This window comes from Neolamprologus brichardi, chromosome 4 (assembly GCF_056152115.1).
Source record: "Neolamprologus brichardi isolate AB-2024 chromosome 4, ASM5615211v1, whole genome shotgun sequence".
In the NCBI taxonomy this organism is placed as follows: Eukaryota; Metazoa; Chordata; class Actinopteri; order Cichliformes; family Cichlidae; genus Neolamprologus; species Neolamprologus brichardi.
In genome coordinates, this window is record NC_142107.1 from 6,228,360 (window position 1) to 6,238,648 (window position 10,289).

Here is a 10,289-nt window from a genome sequence, read left to right on the forward strand (position 1 = left end):
TCTCTGTGTACCAAAGTATTCTAGAGTTAAATGTGGGACCATCTGTCTGACAGCTAATGCTTGGCCCAAATTGGGCCATACAACAGTACAACAATCTCAAGCATGACAGCAAATCTACAACATGGATAAAATAACTGAAAAAGAAAAAAATAATCAAGATGCAATGGTCCAGTCAACAGATAAACCTGTTTGAAATGCTGTGGCTGAACCTGAAGAGAATTGTGCGCAAATGAATGTCATTGTGAAGAATAAAGGGCCAAAATTCCTCCAAAACGAAAGATACTGATAAAGTTATGCAGAAACAAAAATACTTTTAGCTATTGCTGCTAAAAGTGGTTCTACGAGCCAGTGAATTGTGGGGTGTACTTAATTTCTCAGAGGACTGCACAGAGTCACATGACTGTAAATAAACAGAGATGGAATGAACACCCAGTGAATTCTGTTTGTCCTTAAAACAACAGCAACATCATTAAAAAGGAGTCAAATGTTAGCATGGTGGTCAGCTAATGTGGCTAACATTATCTGTTAGTGTCTTTTTATTATCACATACTGTTCTTTAATTAAGGCAAATTCTCACACGTTTCTAAATATTTCCCTGTTAACCTTTGTCACACAGAACAAGCATTAAAAAGTGACAAAAAAAAGCAGCAGTTTAAAAGTAAACAGTGCAAACCAGCTACCACTTTGAAGCTATTTTACATTACAAACAATATTATTACATAAACATATTCTAGAAAAATCATCATTCATTTAACTTGAATATAATAGATTTGCTGTGATTTCGAAGCATTAACATGTAAAATGACCACTTAGAGAGAAAGCTAGAAGAATATAAGTAGACTTACCAATAGGAGTTTTAGCTAGCAGCTAAAAGCAGCGTGAAAAGGATTGCTGAAATGTGTAATATAAGAAAAACTATGTGGTTTTAGAACATATCCCTACAAAAAAAGATATGATCAAAATCAGCTTAATAGGGTCTTTTTTAAGATGAGCAGGGCTCTTCTTGAGGTTGTATGAGCTCTCTGAAGGGCAACGTCTATTAAGAATGCAGTAAGCCTTTTCACAAAAGATATTTTGAAATGTCACAGTAAAAAGCATGGGTATAAATATTACATTTGAAGATGGCTGAATTCCATTTCACCGCTTTGTTTTCAGGGTCCTGATGCTGGCTCACGAGGGCGGAGAGCCGCAGTTAATGTTATTAGCAACACTGCGCTTCTCCTACAATGACGAATAGAAACATTTACTATGAAAACGACCTGTAAAAGTGATAAAAGTGTAAGCGGTCTCAGCCCAGCGGGCGCAGCAAGGCTGAAAAAGATGTCAAGCTGTATGTACACACCCACACAGTCCAGAACAGCTCTTATTAGGCATACAGTAAAAACACCCAGATTTGGGAACCATAGCTGAGCAGTGCTTTTATTATTATTCAGATTTTTTTAACCTGCCAATTTGCTAATCATTTCTCATTCTTTCAATATTTTCTCAGCAGGCTGTCTCTCGCACTTCCCCCAGCCCCTTTTCAATTTCTTTTCTCCCTCTCTTCTCTATTTATTATTCTCCATTTCCATCAACATTACCTCTGCCAAGCCCCCACCCCTCCCCGGTCCACTTTGCTTATTCACCTCTCTCTCTCTCTTTTACTTCCTGGTTATGTCACTTTCTCTGTGGCTGACCCCCCCACAGCTGCTCAGCCCTGCATACACTTCAGCAGCAGGTTAAGTGTGAAGGTCTCCTCCTATGAGCTTCGCCAGTGGTCATAAACCATTAATCACAGCTTGAGATACTGAAGTCTATCTGCATGTCTCGCTCCTGTTGTTTGCTTGTCATAAGTAATGTTTTGTGACAGCTTGTTAGAGACAGTGTGTGTTTATACGAGGAAGTCGGAAATATGGCGCAACCCTCTTTTTCCTCTCATTCTTTTGCTCTCTCCATTTGTTTCTATTTTCCGCCTCCCCCTTGTCCCGGATAGCTCACACTCATCTGTGAAGGGCACTTCATCCAGACATGTAAGCAATAGGCATTTCCAAGCAACTATTAAGTGACAAGATGAATGGTGTATGATGGTTTATAGAGGTTATTTTTCAAAATATGAACATTGGCATTGTGTACAGCACTCCAGCTTTTACAATTTATCCAGTTTTTAGGTAAAAGGGGGAAAAATGAAATCCCATACAGGCCAGCTGACCCCTTCGAACTGGCTGCAACTTTAAATGGGCTGTCAGTCATAAAGCTGTCTGCCTCTAAATCAGGCAGTTGGCAGGAAGAAGGATGACTGAGGAGAGAAAGAATAAGAATGTAACTGGTTCAGATGAGGAGAGAGGAAAACAGGAAAGCTGCTGGGGACATGGAGGTGGGCGGAGGTTAAAAGCAATGGGGAAATGATGAATATTAGAGAAGGAATATGGAAGGTGGAGAAACAAATAGAGACAAAATGTAGCAGAAGGAGAGGAAGGAGGGACAGTGAGGTGGTGGGAGGATGGGAAGGAGGTTTAGGGAGATGCTGGGATAAAGATGAGAAGTGATGCATGGGGTTTGTAAGTAAAAGGGAGAAATGTTTGCCAGCTGCTTCATTGTTGAGCTTCATCAATTGAGGGAATGGTTCGGGAGATGTGGGATGCAGTAGGTGAGAGGAAAGGAGGTTTCCATTGTAGGGGGGATGATGGTGTTGAAGTGGAAAAAATAGAATGGAGACAGCATTCAGCATTCAGTCAGACTATCTGACAGCAGAATACACAAACGCCTATCAGACAGAGAGAAAAAAATGCAGATAGAAACAGCTGATTTTCTACGCCGAAACTAAAATACGGCTAATTATGTGAACAACAGCAGCTAATAACTATGTAGCCTAATTATTGCCCTATTCACCATTCTGAGGCCAAAGTCCTTTCTGATAGCGTTCCAGGATACATCCTACTGAACCCAACCCCACCGTCATTGCGGTGAATTCAAGGTGTAGGGTTTGAAAAGTCTGTAAAATTTGACTTCTCCATCATTTAGATACTGCTAAATTATAAATGTGTTATGAATAATAAATGTTAACGCAGTGGCTTCAAAATAAATTAGTGTCAAAGCCTTCTCTGTAATAACACAGAGCTTAATTCTTGTGGAGTAATAATAATGTTTCATCTCTCGAGAAAGACACGAAGGGCCATCTTTGACTCTGAACAGCACTAAAGGAATAAATCATGCTGATAATAGCGGAGCAATTTTAAATTGCACTTTTTGTTTCGTGAAACCTGGCAGATATGGATATTCTCCACTTTCTAAGTTCTTTAAAAAGCTCTCTATTAAGTAGCGAGTTAAGTAGTCTACTCTTAATGTAGCTAGTTCTATGAATGGCTAAATGGTCAGTGATTTAGGATTGACATTTAATCATTAGTTATTATTAATCTCACTGCATGTCTTTGTCCAGTCTTCCTTCATTCACTGCCAACCGGTCAGGCAGATGGCTGCACCTCCCTGGTCCTGTGTCTGCTGGAGGTTTCTTCCCATTGTAAAGGAGTTTTTCCTTCCCACTGTTGCCAAGGCGCTTGCTCGTATGATTGTTGGGATTTTAGCTGTTTTTTCTACATTATTGTGGGGCAGGGATCGGCAACCTGATGATGAGTGCCATCTAAAATTTCCTCAGACGTCATATGATTGCATTAGCAATAAATTTGATAACGCTCTATATTAACAGTTACACACTATATAGAACAACTTTATAGAATTATATTTGTTTGCAGATGTTGGCAGCTATCAGCGAATAGTTATCAGCTATTTTGAAACAAAAAAGACACTTTTTATCCATAACAAGAACTCCATAAAGCAAATGAACTGTACAACAGAAAATACAAATGCTATTTATGGTCTCCTCACAACAATGATAAGAAAAATAAACTGGGCCAACGTGGCATATTTGTTAATACAGAGATACACATGTTAATGTGATCTCTTGTCTGCGAGTGTCCAGCATTCAGACGACTACCTGAGGACACTCTTTGTGTGAGAGAAAATCTGCTCACACAGATATGTAAAGCCGCACACTGTCACTAAGGCCTCTGCAATGTTCTGAAGACAGTTAAACTTGTCAGGTAGTGATGTCCAGCAGGTGAAAAGACAAGCTCCATGAACACGCACGCAGAGACCGGCCCACCACGTATTATAGGAAAAACCATAAAGTCTTTGAATGAAAACAAATGCTGTTGTGACAGTGATGTACAGTCTTGTTGGTATATGCATGATTTCTATCCATTTTACATCAGATAAAAACTTTGTTCGTAAGCTTCAGATAATTATTTAATAACAGCCAGATATTTTAAATGAGAATAAGAAAGAAAAGTATTTCTTTGTGCCCCCCTCTCCCTGTTAATGCCCTACCTGGCCCCCTGACAAAACTTTGCTAGACCCGCCCCTGCACAGTTACCAGCTGTCAGCTACTTAGAAAAGGATCCTGGTGTTATTTGTCTCTCAGAAACAGTTCATAGCTTCCCTTCAACTCATTCATGTCACCTTAAAGGTAAACCTGTTTCTCCATCACCTGTTCAGCTCTGATGATTCAGTAAGGACATCTCCTGGTTTCATCTTCATGTTTCCCTCTCACCACATATCCAAACCGATATCATGACCAGCAGCTTTTACAGCTGTGGCTCCAGCATACATCAGCTGATACTAGAAATTAATATTAAATAAATTCTAACAACAGCTGATCAAGCTTAAATGTGTTGCTGTTGTTTAGCGCGACATCCGCCGGCTTCCCTGTTCTGGCGCAAAGTGGGCGATAAACAAACAAGAGAGAAAAGCCGATCAGCTGATCATTGATCAGTTTCATGATTGAAGTAGTGACAGGAGAGGGAGGGGGAGAGGATGAGAGAAGAAGAGGCAGCTGTGCAGCGTAAAGATAGAATAAATCCAGCTTTTTTCCTTCTTTTTTCCACCCTAAACAACTGCCATTTGTCATATTTATAAGTTAAGAAAGCGTGGAAGATCCCAGTGGGGATCTTATGTGTGGATCCCCACTGGGTTACTCTATCTGTATTTTATTTTGCATTCTGTGCTCCTTTTTCCAGCTAGAAGAAGCCGTTGACTAAATAACTGCAAGCATCAAGTATTGTCAGCTAAAAGCAAGGTTCAAGTAACGGCCAAAACGCCACAAGTCACAGATCTAAAGACTCCTTGACGCCTTAGACATATTTTGGCGTTCTCTGTTGTTATGCAGCTCAGGTATTTTTCTAGCATACTGAAAAAACCCAGAGAAACAAAACTCATGTAATATTGTGGAAACAGTGTTTCCAGGGTTGATTCCAGCTGCCAGCTTGTTCTGAGGTAACAGAGACTGAAAAGTTTGATTTTGTGGTAGATCAGCCCCGCACTTGCTTCAAAGCATGTACCTTGAACTAAAGTTTTATTTTGTGTAGCAGCAGCTTTAATCTGCTTGTACAGGTTGGGATTTCAGTCTTGAAAAATAATGTTTGTGATGGCACTTTGTAGGGAGGCATGGCAACCTTCATCACCTTCACAAAGCCAGACCTTTGGACAATTTGAAATGGCATCCAGTCCTTTGAAATGTAAAAAGGAATGGCTGCAGTGAGGTCTTGAGTATTATTTTGAAGAGAATGAGCAGCCTGTCTTTTACCACTGTCTGTGTCACTGTGGATGAGGACATAGGACCACTAATATTACAGGGTTTCGCTGCTGAATGCCTAGTTTTCCATTCTCAAACACGCAATCGGTTGATCTTCTGTATGCATTTCCATCTATGGGATGGACTACAGTGTTTCTTCCTTTTGAACATTTTCAAAAGCAGTTTGAGAACTGCTGGATTTTCGATGAACAAAACCGGTTGAGTGGCTAAACCACAGAACATATTGTAATGTGGAAAGAGTGCAAAGAGTGCATCGAGGCTACAGAGAAACAACAGAGCAGGAGAAAAACTATAAATCAGACTTACCTTAGATTTGCTACAAAGTAGTCTCTGGTGGATTCGAAGCGTTACTCCCTTTTGCAGCAGTTTTCTTTTTGCATGATCGCAAAATATTTTCACACTGCAGACTTAGTCCCCTTAAAACACTTGCCATGCTCTAATTTGGTAAGGGTTGGTGGGCAAGCCCAGATTATAAGGTGCAGCTGCACCTGGGAGGCTTTGTTTGATGCGCAGTTACAGTGTGGTTCATCGTGAAACAGTTTCATACATATTTAGCCCAGCTGCCCTATATTACCAGTTATGTTTTTACAGCAATTAGCTCCACATTGAGATTGGGCTTCAGCTAGACAGTAATATTGTATCTTAACTTAACCTTTACAAACTTCTATCCATCAGGTATATTCTTGAAGTGACTCGCCAAACGTGTTTGGAGTCTTTGTTCTTTCTGCAACTGAGACGATCCAGTGATCTTGTCAAGTTCTGGATTTTGTTCAGGTGAATATGAATATTCTGTTAATTTGCCTTTTGCTCTTTTGGTTTCTCTTAACCCCTAAAAGTTGTAGTTCCCATCAATCATTGTAGGTTACCACAGATAGCAATGACTGTATGGCCCATATTTGACCGCCATAACTCAGCTAACCCGACCATATTAAGGGCAGATGGCAGGTGTGTTGTAGCAACTGGGCCACGGCTGGCCCAAACAACATCTTTGATGATTTTTGTTGATTGATTTAGTAGCTTGTAGTAATCGGTAATCTTCCTTACATTCGTTCATTGAGGTTTGCGGGAATTCACTCATGCACAGCTCTCTGAAAGTCCCAACATAGCATTTCAACAAGTTTGAGGCCTGGACTTTGACTGGACCATTGCAGCTCCTTGATTCCTTTCCTTTTCAGCCATTCTGCACTAGATTTGCTGCTGCGTTTGGGATCATTGTCCTGTTTCATGACCCAGTTTGGGCCAAGCTTTAGCCGTCAGACAGATGGTCTCACATTTAACACGAGAAAACATTTTTTTCATGGTGGACACAATGAATGCAAAGTGCCCAGGTCCTGCGGTGCAAAACAAGCTCAAGTCATCACATCACACTTGCTGATAATGAGTTAATCAAGTGCATTTGATTGGCTGCTACTTAACTACTTGATTCATATGGAATATTTGTTAAATAAGCGGTAACATGCTGGTTTCTGTCCTGTTTTTAGTTCATCTGAAGGTGTATGTATCTCATTTTAAGATCTTTAAAGGAGTAGATTTGTATTATGTCTTAAGCAAAACGTTGTACCTTCTTCTTAACGTGAACATGAATGCACATCCTCCTGACTGAAAATGTGGCAGCATGTTGCAAACAGAGAAAATATAGTGGATGATGTTTTCCAATTAAAAGTAGTAGCACCTGAATAAACTCAGTGGAACTGCATTACAAACCCAGCTGTTACCATAATGTTGTACAATTTAATGTTAATTTGGAAAAGTGGTGAGCACATTTCCACTTAATTTAACTACATACTACTGTCACGGATTCAAATATTGGGGATGGATACAAGAGGAAAACCAAAATAACAACACTGGTCCGGCCGGGTTGAGTCAAACGATGATTTAATGAATACACGCGTGGGAGATGGACACTGTGCGCAGACAGCATCAGATCTCCAAATGGTGGAGCATTGATCAAACTCTTATAGCATCTAGTGGCCCCCACCTAGTCATAAAAGCCTAAACATTCACATTCTTTCTCTCACACGGCGCCTAAGCTACGACCTTGGCTCCCTGTTTATCTGCTCCTGCTGAGATGGGGCAGAAAACCTCTCCAGTATGCTCTGTTCTCTTCTAATCAGACAAATAAGGCGATGACTTTCTGCGAACAGTATTTCTTATAACTTAGCAGTATAATGCATCATAAAACAATATCATTCATTCACAATAAATCAGCAGTCTAATGTAATGCAAATCAGTTTAACAAATGTAATAGTTATCACCTTCTTCTAATTCAGGAGAATAATGCAAACTAAAACTACATAATAATTCACAGTCTTTAATTAGGGGTCTAACATGGCATAAAATAATATTATAATCCCACACTACTTACCTGTTATATTTGTCTCATATTTGAACATTACGCAGTTGAACATAGTGGAAACACTGCACTCTGTTTATGTGTGTTTGCCATATAATGCATTTAAATGCGAGGCAAACCACAATTGCACATTTCCATCTTTGTTTGGAGAAACAAGAGTGCCATTTGCTTGACAAAGAACACGATGTTCGTGCACTTAGGGTTACCAATGTGTTCATCACATATATGCTTTTTATACAGTGTATGCTTGTCGTTGTCATGCACTTTGATTAATGGAAGGGCAGACCTGACATTTGGAAATGGGACTCGTTGGGTTTCATTTAAAGCTCCCAACCATGCAACAACTAAGTCCTTGATGTAGTTTGATCGTACGTGGTTTGCTCTCAGGGTTTTCTCCCAGAAAAGCTTTCTGCCATGTAGTTTAATATTTCTATATACTTTTCACTTTTCTGGTGCTGTTGAGGCAATTAAACTATGTGGTTAGATTTAGGAAAATATCATAATTTTTGTGAAAATGCACCCTTTCAAATATCCTTAGAGAGAAAGCATCAGGGGAGACTGGGGGTAACATTTTCCCTCATAATTCAAAGACTACTTCAAGCACACTAGTCATTTTTAAGAAAAGGAACATATACAGTACTTTATAAATTACTAGAACACCACCCAGTGTAAGTTTTATGCTGTCCTGAATTGCCAAAATAATTTCTTCTGTTTCTGCGATGGTTAATCCACCAGTCTGTGCAAGCTTTTTAATCAACATTTTTAATGTTAAAATATAATTATTCTTGTATCCATGAACTTTCAAATGAACTGTTCTATAAAAAAGCTGAAAAAAAAAAAATCATGTTAATCTTTTTTAATTAAAGCACCAAATTACAGTTATTTACTTGCATTTCTGAACAGAAAAATTGGTTCAGTGCTTGAATCTTATGCTTGATTTATTCATCAATTCTGACACCTCAGAGAAGTCCGGTGGAAAAATGTGAGTCCAGTCTGTTAATTACCTAATAAATAATAATGCAATTTTTATTTTAGAAACAAATTTTTGACAGATTTCTAAACGATTTGTGTTTTCTTCTTTTTATGACATATAGTCTAATACATTTATTAAGCACTACATATGTGCACTAATAGTACAATTTGTACATTTTCACTTATGATGGCAAGAGTTTAAAAATGAAGCAAATAACACTATATCTCAAATCTAAAAACGTACATTAGAAAGGTTTAGCTCTCGGAGGTATGTTAGTCTGTGGATTCAAGGCATTTTCCCAGAAAGCCTAACTATTCTAGAGGTAACTATAATATAATCCTATGAACTGAGTATAAGTTACAATTTAAAACAGTTTTTAAGGTAACTTACATCAATATAGACAACAGATACTGACTGATTTTTTAAGATATTACCATATGACATAAGAGATTTTAAGAGAATAATGCAAGATTTGCTATTATACCTTCAAACTGACACCTTCTGTCAACATGTAAGCACTATTTTATACAAAAAGATGTATTTTTATTTTAGAGAGTCATTTTAAATGTAGAATTATTGCAATATGTCATCTTTAACAGTAAAGTCAGTCATCAACACAGAGAAGCAAGGCGCCTGCAGTCCTAAATGTTGAAATTAACCCCGACGTCAGCGTTACAATCTTATATTCTATCTAGTAGCGCCTACATGATTGTTCAAAATTATCTTTAAAACTGATGTAAATTAAAAACAAGTAAGTTTGTAAGTTTAAATTGATGCAAGTTCAAATTCACTGTCATGTAAATTTTAAACAGTAGAAGAAGAAAAAAATAGTGCAGATCCAGAAAGTTTTTACGTCAAAATCAATTTTGTCCCTGAGAGTTTATGCAGAAGTGTATTACAACTGCTCCCACTATCCTGTACTTTCCCTATGTGCTGGAAGGCTTCTCCTCTTCCTCACTGGTTTTTAAACAATGGCAGACAAACAACATATTAAGTTCTGCCATCTTCTGTTCCCAAGAATGGACATGGTAATAAATCCTACCCATAACACGAACCCACTGAACACTAATGTGGTAATGCTGTGCTCCTCCATTCCACACTTCCTCTGCTTCTTGATCATATGTTGTGACTCGTGGCCCCACTTAGTACACTATGTGACCGCGCGCATTACCGTCTCCTCAGCCTGATAGTGTTCACTGTTTATATAAAGCTACAGGATGCTCTCCTGTTACTCGGTGTTTGGTACAGTGGCGTCATCTTGTGGACAGTGTTAACATTTCCTCATCGCGTTGACGCGACCGTTCAGTTTGGATGTAGCAGGTTTCCGTAGAGAGGAG